The sequence below is a fragment of the Petaurus breviceps genome, unplaced genomic scaffold (assembly GCF_028583685.1).
Source record: "Petaurus breviceps papuanus isolate PSGF00001 unplaced genomic scaffold, PetGlider_PUasm1.0 90769, whole genome shotgun sequence".
NCBI classification, from domain to species: Eukaryota; Metazoa; Chordata; class Mammalia; order Diprotodontia; family Petauridae; genus Petaurus; species Petaurus breviceps.
In genome coordinates, this window is record NW_027187341.1 from 10941444 (window position 1) to 10955443 (window position 14000).

The 14000-nt window shown below is 41.0% G+C and overlaps 1 long non-coding RNA gene and 1 pseudogene across 2 annotated transcripts in view; one reads left to right on the forward strand and one right to left on the reverse strand.

Moving 5' to 3' along the window:
- LOC138146636 (uncharacterized) overlaps positions 1-14000 on the reverse strand; it is a 57473-nt gene that overhangs the window by 40646 nt on the left and 2827 nt on the right. For both annotated transcript variants that reach the window (XR_011164555.1, XR_011164554.1), the window contains exon 2: positions 5475-5634. This is a non-coding gene — a long non-coding RNA (uncharacterized lncRNA). The remainder of the gene's footprint in view (positions 1-5474; positions 5635-14000) is intronic.
- On the forward strand, positions 9582-10589 carry LOC138146754 (small ribosomal subunit protein RACK1-like; annotated as a pseudogene).

The window sequence follows — 14000 nt, forward strand, 5'->3', positions numbered from 1 at the left end:
ATGATTCCCACATTCCAGAAGCTTGCCAGAGTGGGGACATGTGGCTATTCCATACTACCTTGATCAGGGACAGTTTCATTGGTATTAATGTGCTAACCTATGCAGTCCAGACAAAGAAACAAGGGAATGATGTTAATTATGTGGAACAGATAAGTGAGCTCCGGAGGAATTAGAGCTCCAAATTGGTTCAGATATAACCCTGCTAGGAAATGACCTTCAAATGGAAAAAAGATCAGGGCTGAATTAGCCACAAAGGCTGAACTGTGCCCTGAGTGTGTATGGTGCCCTTGAAGGCTCAGGGGAAAGGGAAGGGAGAGATCCAAAGCTGGAAAGCCTGGGATCAATAGAGGGCTCTGTCTATCCCAGACACATGTTGCTCAAAGCCCATGTTGACTCAGAAGCTCACATGGTATTTACTTAAAGAGCTCTATTTTGGGACTCCCAGAAAAGCCAGAAGAAATCAAAATCACAAAATAATCTTAGGTAGGTCTAAAGAGCTGGACTCCAGTAAGCATTAAATCATACAAAATCCCTTCTCTTCTCTCTTCCCCTCGCCAGGGATTGCAAAGAAAAACCATGGAATGGGAAAACTAAAGGTTCATGCTCTACTGTCCTTGGTACATAAACAAATATCTCTCAATTTCAAATCCTGCTACCTGGATACCAGATTGTGTTTTCTTTTCATTTCCCTGGCCCTCTCACCAGCATGCCAATATCCCCTGAATCACATGGGGCTAGTTTGAATGAGATTAAGATGTACAAAATGTCCACTTTCCAGAAAAGAACATCCATGTGTCTGTGGCAATATAGGAGTCTCAACTTGAAAAATTTCTTTTTTCTGAAAAAACTCTTGTGGGGGATGGGGGAGAACCTTCCCAATATCTGACATTTCACATTCAGGACAGTTTAGGGGAAGAGATAACAGGGAGGGGAGATAATGAGTGAGTGGGGAGTAAGCCTACTTTGCAAGGCTGGTTAGGCAGGTTATTCTTGCTACCTTCCTGCCCATTCAGAGGACTTCCCTGGTCCTGTTATCACACAAACTGAATAAAACCCAGTCCATTAGGTGTTAGACCAGTTAGGTAGGCTAGCCTGTCTAACTGGGGAGTTTGCTGCTCTCTCTATCTACACCCCCAACAGGGAGACCCCTCACAGGTAGATGCTGCCTGTGGAAGCCATCACTAAGCAACCAGCTTGCTCATAATTAGAGGACCAGGAGTCACCCAACCAGTCGTGATTGCAGCCCAACCTAAATATTGCTCAGCTGTATTAAGGAGCGAGGTTTTTGATGCTCTAGCTGTAGCTTCCAGCCACAACTCTTAGGGATCATTTTCAATTCTTCCACATGCAATTTGCCTCCTGCTAGTCTGAAAGATTGATACCAGAAGGGCTCCAGGTGTCTCCCTGCTCTCAAAATATCTCTTCTATCAACCGTATTTCTTTTTTTTGCCTAGACCTGTAATTTGATCTTTATAGGGAACTCTGAGCAAGGAAACCCCATCTACAAATGTAGATAAATACCTATTCTGCAATTTTTAGGGAGTTACCTAGGGCACTAGTAAGAAGTTAAGTAACTTGCCTAGATAGCCCACCCACAGCGCATCAGAAGTGGGACTTGAGCTCATTCTTCCTCACTTGGAGACCAACTCTATCCATTACACATGGCAGTATCTAAATATCAATGATTGTAATGCTTAAAATTTTACCATTATAGATTAATTTCTTTCTTAAAGGTTTTACAAGAGTCCATTCTAAGATAATACATCCACCTCCTCTAATGAAATGCACATACCCATGGAAAGACTAATACCTTAAGTAGTTATCAACAAATGATAGGAATTAGTTTATAACCACCCTGAGAGAATGTGAAAATGGAATACATAATAGGTGATATTGGATCTAAGGAAGGGGAGTGGGCACTAGCATTAACAGGAGAGCCAAAGGGAAAAAGTAGGAGACACCCAAGACAAATACCTCTACTTCACAAATATGGAAGTCTATGTGCCAATGAGTGAAACTGTAGGTTGGTCCAAAATAGAAGTCATAAAAAGATGTCTGTATTTTGTTTTACATGTAAAAGCACAAATTCAATTTTTAAAAATGAATAGCTTAATAAAGGATCCAGCCTTAAGCCTAATGCTCTGCTCAATTTCATCAGCTTCAGTACTAGCCCCCCAAAGATACAGACACAATCCAAGGGCCTTTGCACATGACTCCAAGCTTTTTCCTTTGTGAATTTCTATCCCTTCACTTGATCTCTAACCCCTGGCTCAAAACTGGAGTATAACCTTTTTGAGTATTTATCTACATTTGTAGATGGGGTTTCCTTGCTCAGAGTCCCCTATATATCTCCGAACCGTGGTTCCCTGGGTTTGGAGATATATTGTACCCAGGTAAAAGAATCACAAAGAATCTCAAAGGTAGAAGGGAACTTGAGAGTTAATTAGTCTAACACATACATGAAAAGGAATTATTTCTACAATATTCCTGACAAATGGTCAACTGGCCTTTTCTTAAAGACCTCTAGTGGGTAAAGGGGAATTCACTAAAACCCAAGGTAACCTATATCGAACTTTTAGATATCATTAATAATTTTTTTCCTAAATCAGACTTTCCACCCCTTTTATCTATTGCTCTTTGTACAACCCTCTATCACATGACAACCTTTCAAATACTTGAAAACAGATACCATGCCTCTTTTAAGTTTCTTTTCCAGATCAAATGTCCCTCATTCCTCCACTGATACTCTAAGCAAATGACTTCAATCCCTCAGCTTCCTGGCCAAACTCTTTTGGATATATTCCATTTTGTCTTGAATCTATCTAAAGTATAGTATTCCTAACTAAATATAAATCATTAATTATCTATCTCTTTTATTCAGTCACTGCTCAATTATGGCACCTGTTTCCTTGTGGATTTAAGCAATGAAAATTATGTATAAGGGAAAAGAAACCATTAATTCATAAGCAACACACCAGGATAAGGTAAAGAGAAGTGCCTATGGGAGAAATCCAGTCAGTTCCTTGAAGAGTAGTTCCTATTATTTTTAAATCTCATCTGTAACTAAAGTTCTCTATATAGAACTTTGCTCTCGTGATTCTTTCTAGGCCCAGGGTCATGTCAAAGTTCCTTGCTCTCCTCCCTAGACTACCCCAAAATTGGCATCTTTTGCTTCTCATCATCTGAACAATGAGCTAGAAAAGGAAATGGCAAATTACTCCAGTGTCTTTGTCAAGAAAACCCCAAATGGAGTCACAAGTGGGCTCAGACAGGACTGAAAGAATTCAACAACAAAAATTTCAGATTTATGTACTTGGAGTGTTCATTCATTCATCCTCTTATCCTAGGTTCCCCCTCCCAGGCAATCAAGAAGCCTCCTGGCCACTGGTAGCTTTGGGGTGCTCTACCTACATTCCTACATAATCATCAGGTATCTAAATATAAACAAGTAAAGATAACAAAGGAAGAAAGAGTTAATTCAACTAGATAGCTTACCCCTAAAGCTCACAAAAGACAATTCCTTTCATTACATGACCTACAAGATATGGAGTGGGTAGGGTTATGTTGTCCAGAGACTCTTTTTCCCCTCTGATGGATTCATGAGCAAAAAAAAGTTACTAGTTCATTGTTCTGAGGTAAACTGATTCCTCTCTCTGTTTTTCCATATAACTATGTGTAATTTTGTATTACTGATGACTTCTAATCTGGGTCCAGAGATATGAAGGGAAAGTTGGTGATGCCCAAGAATTCAGCTCCTATGGATAATTTCTACAAAAAGAGATTCACAAAGAAAACCTATTGGGTAAGTCGACTATACTAAATGCATCTCTGCATCCCTAATGGCTCCTTCCCCAAGGGTTAGAAAAACAACTGGATAAGGTGAAATGAACATTTTAGCAGCAACACACAGAGTCTTAAACTGTCTCCTAAATTGAGGGCTTTTAGCTGTAATTGAATGCCCCACTGTGTTTATTATGAAGAGGTAGAAAAGGTGCAACAGTTGTGGTTTAGGAGAGCCAGGGAGCAGAAGGAAAAAGAAGCTTTCCTTCAAAAATAGACCATAATGGAACCTTCATATCCAAGGACTTGGAGACGTTATCTATTCATTGTAAAAGAAGACAATATATCCAAGGGCACTTAAGGAAAAGGCTGAGTCACAGTGGAGGCATTAGCCATCATTTTTTAGAACTCCTGGAGGACTGCTCAGGTGGCTGATGACTAGAAAAGAGTCTATCTTTAAAATGAGAAAAGGAGCAGCCCTCAAAATTATAAGCCCATCAACCTCACTCCTCAACCTAAAAAAACCCCCGCTGGCACACATCATCAAAAAATCCATTTTCATGCTCATAGGGTATTGTATGATTCTGTGAAGAAGTAATCCTTTCAGACTAATTGCTATTCAGCTTCCTTCAGCAATAGGGAACAAGTCAGAGAGTTCAAGAGGGATAGAAACACACCTTCCTCTCCAAGAGGACTAGGAAGAGAATTGATGAGTGACTGGAGACCTCTGAAAGGAAGGTGTGATGTAAGTACAAGATGCTCCTTTGGTTCCATTATTACTATTATTATTTCACTGAATTGTCTTTGAGAGATCATTCCCCTTACTTAAGAAGGGACTCAGAATGTGGGAGTGAATTACTTTTTTTTTTCCTTAAGAAAATTGGACTCCCTGGGTATACTTAGCTCTTTTGGAGTGATGTAATAAAAGGTGCCAGCAGACTTCCAGCATCCTACCCCTTTAAACAGAGCCAAAAAGGATACCCTGAACATAAATGTTGTTTGTTCTTCCGTTTTCAAAGAGTACTGTGTGGCCAGTGAAAACTTCTCAGGATGGTTGACTTCCCTCTTGCCCCCCTTCACTTCTGCTGTCAATCAGCAGCAAGCCCTTTCAGGAGTCCTTGGACCTCCACCCTTGTTGGCCACACCCTTATCAGCATTCGGACCTTTAAGGTTTTTCAACCTTCAACCTTGCTGGCGACCTTTCTCTCTCCCCCTCCCTTGCTTCAGGACTCTTTCCCCTTTCCCTTGCTGTCAATCGACATTAAGTTCTTAGCCCCTCCCTTCCTCACTTTGGCATTTGCTAAATAAGGAAAGGTACATTTGAGTTTGCAATCCCCATTTCCCTGTTCTTTATAAGCCCAACTCCCAGCCACTGAGGGACAGTGGCAGGCTTCCCTGTTATTTGCCATTGGGGAAGATTTTCGAGACTTGAGCCTGCCTCTCAGCCAATGGGAGAAGGGACAACAGGGGGGGAGGGGTCTTGATTCCTTTAGGGTATAAATTCTTGTTCTGTCTTTTGTAACACGCCTCCTCTTCATGATCAGTCATGGGGAGGACCTCCCTCTTCTCTGGGGGGTGAAGAGAATAAAATTTCCTGTTCTCATCCTAAGAAATCTCCGTGTTCTTAATTAAATTTTGGATTTTTTATCCCACACAGTTCCAGTGACATCATGGTGTGAAAGGTGATGACTTACTTGTGAATTGGATTTAAGTGAGGCAGAGCTGTTAGAAGTCATCAGCCTCACTCTCTTCTCCACAGTCAACCAGGTCCAGGGACAGGATATAGGTCAGGGCAACTGGCAATGACTTGGGATGCAGTTCTTCTGAGGCAATCCCCATTCAGTAATGGAAAAACTAGGTAAGAAATGAGGCAAAAGTTGACAGTTTTCCTTCACAAAAGAAGCAGTCTGGGAAGGGAAGACCCTCAGGAGTTTCTGGCCAGAACCAAAACAATTGCTATACAAGCCATCAAAATCCAAACAATGTGCATGTGAGGCCTGGGCTGGGCCTGTTATCGGCCAATCAGTGAAAGCCAGAGTGATTTGGGTTTAAAGGCATAGTCAAATACCTCAATTTGAATCACAATGGGCTTTATCAAAGCTTGGTTTTTTCAGAGCTATATTTCAAAAAAATCACAAATAAAAACCACATGAGGCAAAAGATTTAATTGTCTCGGTTTTTTGAGAAAAAAAATTATGGAATAGAGAAGAATCTAGCTTGCAAAGCCCAAGATATTTTGCAAAGTATAAGTGCTCAAAATTTATATTTCTTTGGGTATGACTCCCTATGTGGACAGAGGGAGAAAAGAAAGAGAAGGAAGAGGAAGGTGGAAAAGGAGGGTGAAGAGGGAGGAGGAGGAAGAGGAGGAAAAATAGCAGCATTGTGCAACTGGAACTGATGAGGTACAGGCTCTGGGAAACCCCCCTTGAATCCTGATTAAACGTCCCTTTTGATGAGGTATTTGCATTGGCTAGGCCCAGACCTCTGATACTAGCCTAGCCTTCCATTGTCCATCTACTTCCCACCCTTGAGCCTATCAAAATATCAATCCACCCTTGAACTGGCCTAGCTCACCACTGTCTGTAGTCTCCAGGTAGCCTCCAGCTACTTCCCACCCTTAATCACTCATTTACCTCTTTAACTCCTCCTGAAGACCCTCCCCAAACTCCTCCTCTAGACCACCCCTAGATTCCTCCCACAACCTTCTGTATATAAGACCCCATCTCACACCATGTATTGTAAGAGCACCATAGAATTTTCTAGCACAGACATACTCTGTGTCCAGTACAAGTGAACTTTTAGTAAACTTTACTTTTCTTTGGCTGAGAGAAGACTTGAATCAAATTCATTCAGCAGGACCCAGTGTGTTGGTATTTTAGGGTTAGGGGTGCTTGAGACCTACACTGGCTGGTTTCTTGCTCACCTTTGGGAGTAAAGGGTCCCACCCACACCCTGCCCTCCTGGCCAGACACATTCCAGGTTCACTGTATCCTTTGTCATATCCTTGCTCTGTTAGGGCTAAATAAACCTTCTTTGTTCACTTATGAGTGCCTCATTTCATCCCAACATCAAACCTGAATGAAGTGTCTACAGCATACCTTCCCCTAACACCAGATGAAAAAGAGATAGGTCTTTCATTTATCCAGCAAACATTTATTAATCACCTTCCAAAGGTGAGGTCCTATGTCAATCCCTGGAGGAGAGGACCAGCTCTTGAAGAGTTTCTATGCTGTACGAGGAGATGCCCCAGGTTTACAGATAGCTACTATACAACTTAGAATATGTCAAATGCACAAAAAATGCGAACAAGATGTTAAAAATTCAGATGAAGAAGAAGTCTATGCCCAAAATGGGATCAGAGAATATTTGGCATGCAATCCATCAATCAACAGGCTTCATTAGGCATTTGCTATGTGCCAGGCTGCTAGGTTCCAGAGATACAGGGGCAGATGAGCAGTGTTTGTCTTTAATTCTATAGTAAGAGACAATGTCTATATACACATAAGGTGAGGGTGTAGGGTCCATTGTTTGTTTTGCCCATCAAGATTATGCGTGTCCTCATAGATCTATCTAGATATGGCTCAAAGGGAGGTCAGCTAGCTGTCACTAACACCTCCTCCTCCCACCCTTCTCCAAGGGTGACTTTGAGAAGGGAAAAGCAGGTCAAAAACAGAGGTTGGTCACCCTGCCCTCCTTGGAAAGAGAGCACCAGGCAAGAATTACATCTCTCTGCTTCCTTAAATATTATTAGTCTAGATGAAGTAATTTTGAGGTTCAAGCTGTACTCCTGATTACTATTCATTAATAGGAATATAAAAATATCTCTTAACAGAGTATATAGCCTCAAATCATATATCAAGGCTTGACTCAGATGAAAACAGATAGCAAATAACAAACAAACCCATTTATCCAAACAGATGGCAAATAGAAATCAGAGTAAGTATACATATGAGACTATATACATGACAATACACAGAGTGAATGAGTTCTCCTTTTGGCAATAAGATAAGTCAGTTCAACCGAGAGAGAGAGTCACAGATCTCACCCAAGGGAAATTCCCTGAAATCTCTAGCATAGAAAGCTGGGCATAGGGACATGATAGAGATTGCCAGTTCCTCTATCCGTTGGCTTTTTCTCAGTCTTTCTCTCCCTTCAGGGAGCTGAAAAAGAGGTTGGAATGGCTAATTTTTCTTGAAGCTTGGAACCTGAAGGACAGGATCTCTCTTCTCTCCAGCTGTCACCAACTCCACTTTCCACACAGGCACAGACCATCAAGCAATCAGTCTCCACCAATAAGGATAGTCCCAATGAAACTGACCCTTTGAGAAAAGTATTACATACAATTCAGGACCAGAAGGCACCAGCCGCTGAGCATGAAGATTAGGAAAGTCTTCATGAAGTAGGTTTCCTTGACTTTAGTTTGCCTAGGTTTCCTAATCTTTGAAATGAGGATAATAATAGTACACAGAATTGTTGTGAGGATGAAACAAGGTCATATTTCTAAAGTATGTAGCATAGAACTTGGTACATAGTAGGTGCCATATAAATGCTAACGAGGAAGAAGAGTAAGAGGAGGAGGAGGCAGCAGACATAGGTCATAAACAGAGCAAGCCAAGACTCCCAATCCAGTCGATAATGGGATTGGACCATGAGTAGCCCCTGTACTTCAGTCTAGGTGAGATAAGGAGACCTAGTCTTTTGTTTATTTTTTTGTTTTTTTGAGGCAGTTCGGGTTAAATGACCTGCCCAGGGTTGCACAACTAGAGAACTCGTCTTTAAAAAAATACCTTAATGTCAATCTTTCAGATATTATTTGATTATAATAATAGCTAGTTTCCATATAAGACTTTAAGATTTACAGAGTGCTCTACAAATATTATCTCTTCTTACCCTCACAACCCTGGGAGGTGAGTGCTACAATTTCTCCATTTTATAGATGAGGAAACTCAGACTGACATCAGTCAAATGACTTGCACAGGGTCATACAGCTAGTAAGTGTCCAAATACAGATTTGAATTCAGACCTTCTTGACTGTAAGTATATCTTTCTATCCGTGGTGCTCCCTAGGTGCCTCATAATTGCTTTGTCTAGCTTTACCTTGTTTTAAAATAAAATTTAGAGGCATTTCCTCACTCAAAACCTGCAATTACAATTGCCCCTAGCTTGTACACATGTATTTAATGATTATTTTTAGTGATGTGTCATTTGTCCAGCATCACCAGGGAATATAATATTCTAGATGAATGGATTTTTCGGATACCTGAAATTTATCCCTTAAACTCAGTCAGTAAGCATTTATTAAATGCCTACTATGTACCAGGCACTGTGCTAAGCTATATTGATACAAAAAGAGATAAAACACAGTCCCTGCCCTCAAGGATATCGAAATCTAACGGGATAGATAACAAGCAAATAGGTACAAACAAGCTATATACAGGATAAATTGGACATAATTAACAGAGGGAAGGCACTTTGAGGAATTGAAAGGCTTCCTATGAAACATAGGATTTTAGTTGGAACTTGAAAGAAGTCAGGGAAGCCAGGAGGTGAAATGGGAAGGGAAGATTATTCTAGGCATGGCAGACAAGCAGAGAAAATGCCAGAAGCAGAGGAATAGAGTGTCTTGTTTGTAGAACAGCAAAGAGACCACTGTCACTGGTTCAGAGTACTGGTTCCAAGTGGGGAGGGTTCAAAAAAGGTTTAAGAAGCTCTCTTTTCTTGCTGGGCGGCTGCCGTGAAGTAGGGCCAGCTGGTCTCTCTCTGTGCAATCTGGATCCATCCTTCTTCTTGGAGCGATCCAGCGAAGTCTGGTCATCATGACTGAACAGATGACCCTTCGGGGTACCCTTAAAGGCCACAATGGCTGGGTGACCCAGATCACCACGACTCCCCAGTTCCCCCGATATGATCCTGTCAGCCTCCCAAGATAAGACCATTATCATGTGGAAGCTTACCAGAGATGAGACAAACTATGGGATGCCCCAGAGGGCCCTCAGAGGTCACTCACATTTTGTTAGTGATATAGTCATTTCCTCTGATGGCCAGTTTGTACTCTCAGGCTCCTGGGATGGCACACTAAGATTGTGGGATCTTACAACTGGCACTACCACCAGACGCTTTGTTGGTCACACCAAGGATGTGCTGAATGTAGCCTTCTCTTCAGACAACTGTCAGATTGTTTCTGGTTCCCGGGGTAAGACTATCAAGCTGTGGAACACCCTGGGTGTCTGTAAATACACTGTGCAGGATGAGAGCCACTCAGAGTGGGTGTCCTGTGTCCGTTTTTCACCCAATAGCAGCAACCCCATCATTGTCTCCTGTGGCTGGGACAAGCTGGTCAAGGTCTGGAACTTGGCCAACTGCAAACTGAAGACAAACCACATTGGCCACACAGGCTACCTAAACACAGTTACAGTTTCTACTGATGGCTCTCTTTGTGCCTCTGGAGGCAAGGATGGTCAGGCCATGCTGTGGGACCTCAATGAGGGTAAGCACCTCTATACTCTGGATGGTGGTGACATAATTAATGCCCTCTGCTTCAGCCCCAATCGCTACTGGCTCTGTGCTGCCACTGGGCCCAGCATCAAGATCTGGGACCTAGACGGCAAAATCATTGTGGATGAGCTTAAGCAAGAAGTGATTAACACCAGCAGCAAGGCTGAGCCTCCCCAGTGTACTTCCTTAGCCTGGTCTCCTGATGGCCAGACTCTTTTTGCTGGATACACAAACAACTTGGTATGGGTGTGGCAGGTGACCATTGGCACTCGGTAAAGGGACCCCTTAAACCATAACTCAAATTTTGAAATAAAGACCTTAATTTCTGCCTTTTGAAAAAAAAAAAAAGGTTTAAGAAGGCTGGAAAGTAAGGGGATAAATTTAACAGGGCTTTGAATACCAAAAAGAGGATTTTGTATTTGAACTTAAAAGCAATAGGGAGCCGCAATTCCTTTATTTCAACCAGTCTTAATGAAAATGTTTCCCAAAAGTCTTCAATGCTTTTCTGTCTTAATAATCAGATTACTGAGCATAATTTCACCTTTACTTTGTGACTCAAGGTCATCATTATGAACGTCAGTTATTATACTGAACTGTAACCTAGCAAATCCCTGAGGATTACTGAGGCACACAGGACTGTTTACTCCTACACTAAAAGTCAATGTTTTTTCATTTCACCCTTTCTTTTAGCTGTCACAGTTCACTTCTACCATTGAGTCAACTTCACACACACACACACACACACACACACACACACACACACCATTCCTGTTTCTATACCATTGTCTCTTATAAATTAAGAAAGAATTAATGATTACCAGGACAAATCAGATAATCAGTCTGAATACATCAGTAACTTTCATTTTTCCCACAATTTTTTGTCAATAGACTTTGCCTAATAGTCACTTCCCTATTCTCCCACAGAGGAAAGTGTATGGTTTTTATGAGAATGTATTCTTTAAAGCTCAGAGACCTTCTTTGCTTACTGTTGGGTTGGCTGCTATGTTTAGCATGACTGAAATTGCTGAAATTCTGCAGACAAGATTAGCAGTATTAGTTTATACTATATTTATGGGTTCAGCATTTATTATTCAATTACTTATATGTCTGCTTCTGGTTCATCAGTGTCAATGAGTTTATCTTTTTTTTTTATTATAAGACCTGAAGACAACTATAAATAAACATTTATTTGGCACCTGTTTATAGAATGGCATGCTAGGTGATAAAGGAGACATTCTCATGCCCCAAAGAGGCTTATAGTATAGTGGAGGAAAGGTATGAACAGTCATATCTTGAGATAGCCCATTTGGGTTGTGTAATGGTAATGGAAGTTGAACCCCACAATGGGATGGATTTGTTGATGTGATGAGAGGGGGCTGAACTGGGAGGAGCTGGTGCCGTGGATAGAGAGAAGCCCAAGCAGAGAGAGACCGGAAGAACTTCTGGGAGCCAGCATCTAGAGGTTGCTGCTACTGCTGGAGAGAGAGAAATGAGAACTGAGGGCTGAACTGGGAGGAAGCATGACTGGTGGTGGTGCTGGTACTTGGTCTGTCTGTTTTGATGTTACTTTGTTAGATTCATCTGCTGATAGAGGATGTTGCTGTTGTTGCAGAAGTCCTGGGACCTTGCTGTTAATTCAGAAGCCCTGAAAGAGGATTTTCTTGTTGTATGTTTACAGAAATCCTGGAGGAGGATCTTGTTGATGTTTTCAGGGGTCCTGGGACTGTACTGATGATTTGTGCTGATTCCTCATACTTTCTTGTTGGGTCTAGGTTGATTCCACAGGCAGAGAGTGAATTGATGAGGACACTGGCAATGTGTATGTTTGTTATTGTGTCTTTGTTAAGCCTTGTCTTCCCAGGAACAGAAACTGCTGAGAACTTGCCTCCAGTCAAGATGAAGAAAAGACCTCTCCTTGAGTATTGAATGCTGTGATGATATTGTAACCTAGTTGTGACCTAGGGGTAGATGGCCTTTGTGCTTTGTGACTGACCAAATGAATGTACTTTGCTTATGATTGGAAACTAATCTCCAATTGAGACTACCAAGGGGTGAAGTACTTTGACTTTTGTACTTTGTGATTGAACTGAGAACTTACTAAATGATTCAGTTACCCTGCATTTTTATTTTCTCTTTTCTGTGAATGTTTTGCCTTAATCTATTGCTGAATAAATGAAGAGCTACTATGCTTGTAGTAATCAGAACCTGGAAGTTGCTTTTGCTTGGTATTATAGGTTGTGAGAATCACACTTAAGAAATTTCATCTACTATCCCTTCTGCAGCTTATGAGTTTCTTTGCATTTACAATGTCCCTGAAACAAGAGCTACCATGCAGTCATAGTTGTAGTTGTATAATTGAATGTATTGCTATTAATCTCTCCTTTCAGAGAACTGAAGTTTTCTAGGTTATAGTAATGGTAATTTCATGCATCATGCCCTCTCTAATGAAGAAAGCGTTCAAGAACGACACTCTTTATGGTCTCAACCACTTCATCTTTCAAAATGAAGTCAACTTGTGTGGTGAGTTATCATTTACATTTTCATTTATTTGTTTTGGGTTTTCTGCATTAAAGTTCAATTACATAAAAATTGAGTATCAATGAGTGTTAATTTTTGGATATAGAAAAGAATAAAAATTTACTCCATTGGAATTAGTGATAATTGCCTTTTTTCTGAGAATTTTTTATAAGGTAGAAAGATATCTGGATTAGGAAAATAAGTGTACTAGAGAATTGCAAAACTCCATAATAAGTTCTAGTAAGTGAGAAAAATATAAAGTCAGACCAGATGACCTTTAAGGCTACACCCCCACCAACAAAGTTTTATGTAAGAATTTCAAAATGCATACTAATTCCCAGAGGGCCTACCTTTGTGAAGTTGGACTATATCTTATGGGAAAACTGTTGTTGTTGTAAAGTCATGTCTGACTCTTCATGACCCCATTTGGGATTTTCCTGACAAAGATACTGGAGTAGTTTACCATTTCCTTCTCCAGTTCATTTTACAGATGAGGAAACTGAGGCAAACTGTGTTCAGTGACTTGCCCAGCATCCCTCAGTCAGTGTCTGAGGCCAGATTTGAACTCAAGAAGATGAGTCTTCCTGACTCCAGGCACCCAGCACTCTATCTACTACATTACCTAGCTAGGTGGAAGCTAGCTATGGGAAAGCACAAAGATGGCCAATGGCTTTCCCAAAGCCACAGATCATATAAGGAAAGAAGTACAGCACAGGTGTTCTCACCCAGCATGATATGCACTAGACTTAACTATTTAAAATTTCTTTATGATGATAATAATAATAAACAATAACAATGGCAGCACTTTAAGGTTTGTAAATATGTTATTTTATTTGGTCCTCATTACAACCCTTTGAGGTAGGGGCAATTACTAACCCCATTTTAAAGATGAAGAAATTGAGGCTGAGAGAGCGACTTGCCCAGAGTCACATAGATAGTAAATAGGGTTTTTAAAACTGAACTTTTCCTGAGAGCCAGAGAAAATGCCAGAAGCAGAAGGATAAAGAGTCTAGGGCAGAGGGACAGAAAGTCTAGGATTTGGAGAATCCCTCCAAAAAACTAAAAACTAAAAAATAATAAGTCTAGGGCTCTCTCCACCATGTGACCCCAAACACTTCTTTCTTCTCCTTCATCCCTTCAAAACCCACCTCCTGTTTCACAATGGGAGGGGAGCAGGGAGTAAAGTGGATGGAGTAAATACCAATTAA